Here is a 5,916-nt window from a genome sequence, read left to right on the forward strand (position 1 = left end):
CACCTCTTCCTCCACCACCTTCTCCTCTTCCTCCACCTCCTCCACCTCCTTCTCCTCTTCCTCCTCCACCTCCTCCTCCTCCTCCTCCTCTTCCTCCACCACCTCCTCCTCTTCCTCCACCTCCTCCACCTCCTTCTCCCTTCTTCCTCCACCTCCTCTTCCTCCACCTCCTCCTCCTCCTCCTTCTCCCTTCTTCCTCCTCCTCCTCTTCATCCTCCTCCTCTTCCTCCTCCTCTTCCTCCTCCTCCTCCTCCTCCTCCTCCTCTGTGGTTTGAATTCTAGGTCGGCCCCTATGTGTATATAAGTACATTTGATCTAAGGTCTATATGTATATCGCAGAATCAACTCACATAAGAATACTTTTTTTTGAATTAGAGCTGCTGTGATGACACAGCAAACAAAGTACAAGCTATTATTGCACAAATTAATTTACATTTTGTCAGGGTAAATTAAATATTAATTATCTCTCAGTAAACATATCGTACCGTGCTGTGAAATAAAAAGCACATTAAAAACAATTGTCCAGAAAACTCGTCCTTCAAATATCGATAACCTTCATCTTGACATACATTCTCCGACATGTGACTTCCTTAAAGACTTACAAGAAGCCCCAGGTTTGATGGGTTTTTTTTTGACACGGTGAAAGTCATTTTAATTGATCGATTTTTGAAGGACGAGTTTTCTGACCAAAATTTAAAAAAAATTGTTTTCCTTTTCAGACCAGGGGCATAGCGGAGTAATATCTGGTATCTTATATCTAATCTTGGTACTATGTTTTGGGGTCACTTCATTCCGTGTCTGTTCCCTGAGGATATCTTCTAAAAACGACGTTCTAAAAACTTATGTAAGTTTAACATTGCAACATATTTTTCTATCGTATTTATATTTAACATAACATAACATAAGAAATGTACTTCAGAGCCATTGGAGCTTATTCCGGTTGCTATAGCGTGAAACGGACAAAACTAATTACTTGCTACCCTTTGGATAGGAAGATGGTCTATCGTAAAGTAATTTCCACCAGATATATAAAAGATCCAGCTACCCAATCACTTCTGGGTGGACAGGGAGGTCAGAAAAAAAAATATCGACTGCATTTGGGATTTATCTCGGTCCCTTTGCTTGTGAAGCGAGTGCTCTACCATTTGAGCTATCGGGGCCACTATGACATAACATATCCAGACCCAAAAAAATCTAATTCAATTTTTGTTTTTAAAGAACACATTGACAAAAAACTTTCCAACGTAATATTTTATTTCGTTGAATAATGTTCCACGATATTTGGTATTGTTATAATTTGCATTTTGTATATACGAGTATATTTCAATTTACTGAAATTCTCTTTAAAAGTGGACAGGGAGAGGCGTGGAATAATAGATATTTAATAATTTGAAACAGCGACATGTACCGACAATAATTGTCAAATAAACAACTTCAAACTTGAGCTTTGATATAGATAGAACGAAGTTGACATCACTCTAGTCTTTGTTATTGTTTTTTGCCATCCACGTTTATGAGTTATACTCACTAAACGGCATTATCCAGACTATAAAAGTTCATAATTACACACAGTTTTGTGTGTTGGTCCGTTGCACTTCCGGATGACAATGTTATGAACTTCTTAGACAAGCGCATACTATCTATACTGCAATATCCACTAAACGTGCTCAAAGCGCCTTTCAAAGGGTCCCTGACCAACAGCAACACAAAACGTGTAGAACGAGACATGACACTTCCTGTTGGGCGATAATACCATTTTACTTTTTTTTTTTCATTTCTCGTGCTACACGTCAAGTGTTGCTGTTGGCTAAGGACCTCTTGTAAAGCGCTTTGAGCACGTTTAGTGGATATTGAGCTTTTAGTTTTACAAGGTGAATCAATACAATAACCGAGTGCGGTCCAATAAAAACGTAGATTATGTTTACAACTCATTCTCACTCACACAATCCCATGACCGGATGGTCGTCGGAGGACTTGCTTGAAGCAGAAGTTACAGTCTTCCTCCATGTCTGCCTGTCGCTAGCCCTATGTAGCAGCTCCGGAACCGACATCTCTGTCCATTCTTTTATAATATTGTCCAGTCACATCTTCCTTTGGCGCCCTCTTCTGCGCTGGCCTTCGACTGTGCCCTGTAGGACTGTCCTGCTCAGGCTATCGTGTCGAGTATGGTGTCCAAACCAGGACAGTTTTCTGCGCTTCACAGTCACTAGAAGAGTTCTTGTGGGCCTGCCCGAGCTTCTATTTCTTCCAGGACGTCTTCGTTTACAACACCTCCTTCTATTTTTGTCCCAATTATAATCTGGGTCAGATCGAAGTGCACATATTTGTAGGTCTGATAACCGGACGCAATAGCCTTCAACAGTCGTGACGTCACTTCCCTCATGATGACGCATAGTAACATAGCAACTGGTTCTAAACTATCAGAACAAATGGCGGATGCCCTTATGAAATACTACTCTAACGAGCATAAAAGTGTGTCCAGAGGAAAAAAAAAACAACATAAATCTGATCACAAGACATATGAAAAGTTCTAGCCAGCATGAAGAATAAAAAGTACCGATTTTCCTTGTTTAGAACCACGATGGAATCTGTTGCTGGGCGACGTGACATCAGACTATTGAATCCAATTTCGGGCTCGTTTTAACATTGTTGTGAAGAATATCTTGCGTTGGTTTGAAAGTATTTCCATTACAACAATGAGCCCATTATAACCTCTTGGGTTATCCGACCTTCAAATAAGTACACGTCGGGTAAGATAAAACGTGATGATAATAATCGGTTGATAACCTGGGTTTTAACACCAAGCCATATCTAACTCGTGACCTAGAAAGAAAATACTTCTGACCGACGTGATATGAATACTTGTTATGAATCCGAACGCTAGTATGGGCCTAATTTAACATTGTTGTCATGAATCAATACAGTGGAATCTCCCGATTACGACACCTCTGAATAGCGACAACCTCCTGATAACGACATTGACCCGTGGTCCCGATTTTTTTTCTATTTAAGATCAATTTTAAAAAACCTCCAAATAACAGTACTAATTCTGTGCGTGTTGTTTTTTTTTTTTTTTTTTTTATTTTTTTTTTTGAGATTTCCATTATAACAATGTGCCGGCCCATAATGATTTGGGCTATCAGAATTTTAAATACGTCGCTTATGACCCAAAAATTGGCCAAAGTGACTGCGTCAAAAATCAGTTTCGATACCATTGTGCGGCTATGTGGTGTAGTGGTATGACACTCGCTTTCGGATCGGAAGATCCTGGGTTCGAGCCTCGCTCGGCGCATAGTAGAGTCCTTGGAAAAGGCTCTCTACTCACATTCTCTCACCGGACTCAGGTGTAAAATGAGTACCTGGCCGTTAACAGCGTTGTCTGTGTCCAAAAATTGTAATATCACCTAATAGGCGTCATGTCCCGTCCTACATGTTAAATGTTGCTGTTGCTGTTGTAAAGCGCTTTGAGCACATTTAGTGGGTATTGTGCTATATAAAGCTCTATTTTTAAAAAAAAATATTAAAGCTCAATTTAAAATATCGCAATTTTAGTGATTATTCAGAAGAAAAAAGGAAGTAGTCGTTCAGAGCCCTTGGCCCATGAAGCAGGAGTTTATCCCGTTTCTATAGCGTGAAACGGACAATAGCAATTACTTGTTATCCTTTGGATAGGACGCGAGGATTTTGCAAAGTATTTTCGTCCAAATCAGACAGACTTAGCTACCCATTCACTGCTGGGTGGACAGTGGGCGAGGCCAGAAAACAATTTTACTGCATCCGGGATTGATATTGCTCCCTTTCCGTGTGAAGCGAGTGCTCTACCAACTGAGCTATCGGGACTCCCCTATTTAGAAAAAAAAACGAGGAAAATATTAGTTTTCATCACTTTCTATGTGTCAAAAAATGCCCCCCCCCCCCCCCCCCCCCCCCGAAAAAAAGGTAAAATAGATAAATAAATAAAGTAATAAGCACAACAAAAACTGGCTATCTCGCAGCAACTGACCTCTATAATTTCAACCAATCAAACACGGCATTGGTGACATAATCTCAAGCCACGGCCTTCGTAATGTTTATGTTGTGTATATCGCACGCGTGAAAGAAAGAGAGGAAGAGAGAGAGAGAGAGAGAGAGAGAGAGAGAGAGAGAGAGAGAGAGAGAGAATAAGTAGGAGTGAAATATCTGTTCAATGTTATAGTTATCATATAACGTTATAACAAGTGTAACTAAATGACAACTTGCCATATTTACGGACAATAAAGATCTATTATATTATTATTATTATTATTATTATTATTATTAAACGCATGGCCTGACACTGACCAACAAATGACGACAAAAAACAAGTCTTTGGCCACAAAAGAAAACAAATCGTGAGTTTTATTCAACAGTTCAACCAACCAATAGGATCAATTGTTTCCTTGAGCACCTCTAAAAACAACTCACTAGGCGATCCACAAACCTAAAAATGACGTCAAATTGTGGTCTTAGTGGGTCTTACCGTAGCCATCGTTATGTTATAGCTTGAGACTGAAATCCCAAAGGACTGGCATTTTGACGTCAATATTTGGTTTTTGCACCGCCTAGTGAGTTTTCGTTAGTAGTGCTCATGGAAAAAAGTTATTTCATTGGTTGAACTATTGAATACAACTCACGATTTGTTTTCTTTTGTGGCAAAAGACTGGCAATTTGACGTCATTTTTTTGGTCAGTGTCAGGCCATAACTTTACGAAGGCCACGGTCTTAGCGTAGCCATCGTTAACTTATAGCCTCACACTAAGATCCACTAAAACCCATATTTTGACATCAATTTTAGGTTTCTGGACCTCCCAGCGAGTTGTCTTTAGCACTGCTAATAGCAGTGCTCAAGGAAACAAGTGATCTTCCTATCGTTACACTTAATTTTCTGGACATTACGATTGTTAGATTTGGTGGAAAGTACTTTGCGATAGACTAGCGTCCTATCAAAGGATAGCAAGCAATTGCTATTGTCCGTTTCACGCTATAGAAACCGGTATAAACTCCGGGCCCATGGGCCTGATGTCTCTGAAGGAGTACTTTCAACAATAGTTATGATGCCAGATTTTCAGTTTTCAAAATGTGTTTGTCAATACTCAATACGATTAATCGATAAAAACGATCCTATAATTTATGTTTTGTTCCAAATAACTTAAGACAATTCTATTCGGGTAATGTGTGGCAAGTGTTATCAAAACGACGTTTTTGCGCTATCTAGATACTTTTACTCTCTTCTTACCGATCATTTTCAGTATTTTCCCAAAATGGCAGCTTACCCAGCAAAAACATTGATTGTTTAAACTTAAAATAACTCTCTATAAAACAGCATTATGTTCTATTAATCAAACAAAGATCATTCTTCAAAGTTTGTGGTGTACAAAATAAATCTGAATAAGACAAAATGTAAATTGTGTCGTAACAAATGTGACGATTTTGTTCTAGGTGGTAAGGAGAGGGTTAAAAAAAAGATAAGAAAAGGAGCCCCAGACATCTCATATCGCAGTCTAACGGGTAGTTTTTGTGGTGAGTGTTATCAACGCGACCTTTAGCACTGTTTCGATGTTATTAAAAAAAAGAAAGAAAAAGACCCCCAGTTATCCCATGTCGTAGTCTAATGTTGATTGAATCTTTACATATTCTGGTCCCGTGCTTAGACGAAAATTATTAAATATAAGATGTGAAGACGCGCTTATTTCTTATCAAGACTTTCTGTTTTAAGTCTGAATATCTGTCTTATCCTTTGACTAGTTCACGGCTATACTCCGGCGAAAAAAAGCCAACTAGTTATAAAGAAAATTGGCCTGAATATTCGTCCTTCAAAAATCAATGGATTTGAATGAACCTTCTCTTGGCTAAAACTCTCAAACCTGTTATTTTCTTGAAGGCTTCGCAAAGTCAAAG

At 39.0% G+C, this 5,916-nt stretch overlaps 1 protein-coding gene across 1 annotated transcript in view; it reads left to right on the forward strand.

The window, feature by feature from the left end:
• Positions 1-726: 726 nt before the first annotated feature.
• Positions 727-5,916, forward strand: part of LOC144977658 (b(0,+)-type amino acid transporter 1-like) — a gene marked incomplete in the record, with an annotated part of 47,147 nt that continues 41,957 nt past the window's right edge. Inside the window, 1 exon segment of the mRNA XM_078923094.1 lies at positions 727-844.

Source organism: Berghia stephanieae, chromosome 7, assembly GCF_034508935.2.
Source record: "Berghia stephanieae isolate SIO BIC M18660-M18661 chromosome 7, UCSD_Bste_1.3, whole genome shotgun sequence".
In the NCBI taxonomy this organism is placed as follows: domain Eukaryota; kingdom Metazoa; phylum Mollusca; class Gastropoda; order Nudibranchia; family Aeolidiidae; genus Berghia; species Berghia stephanieae.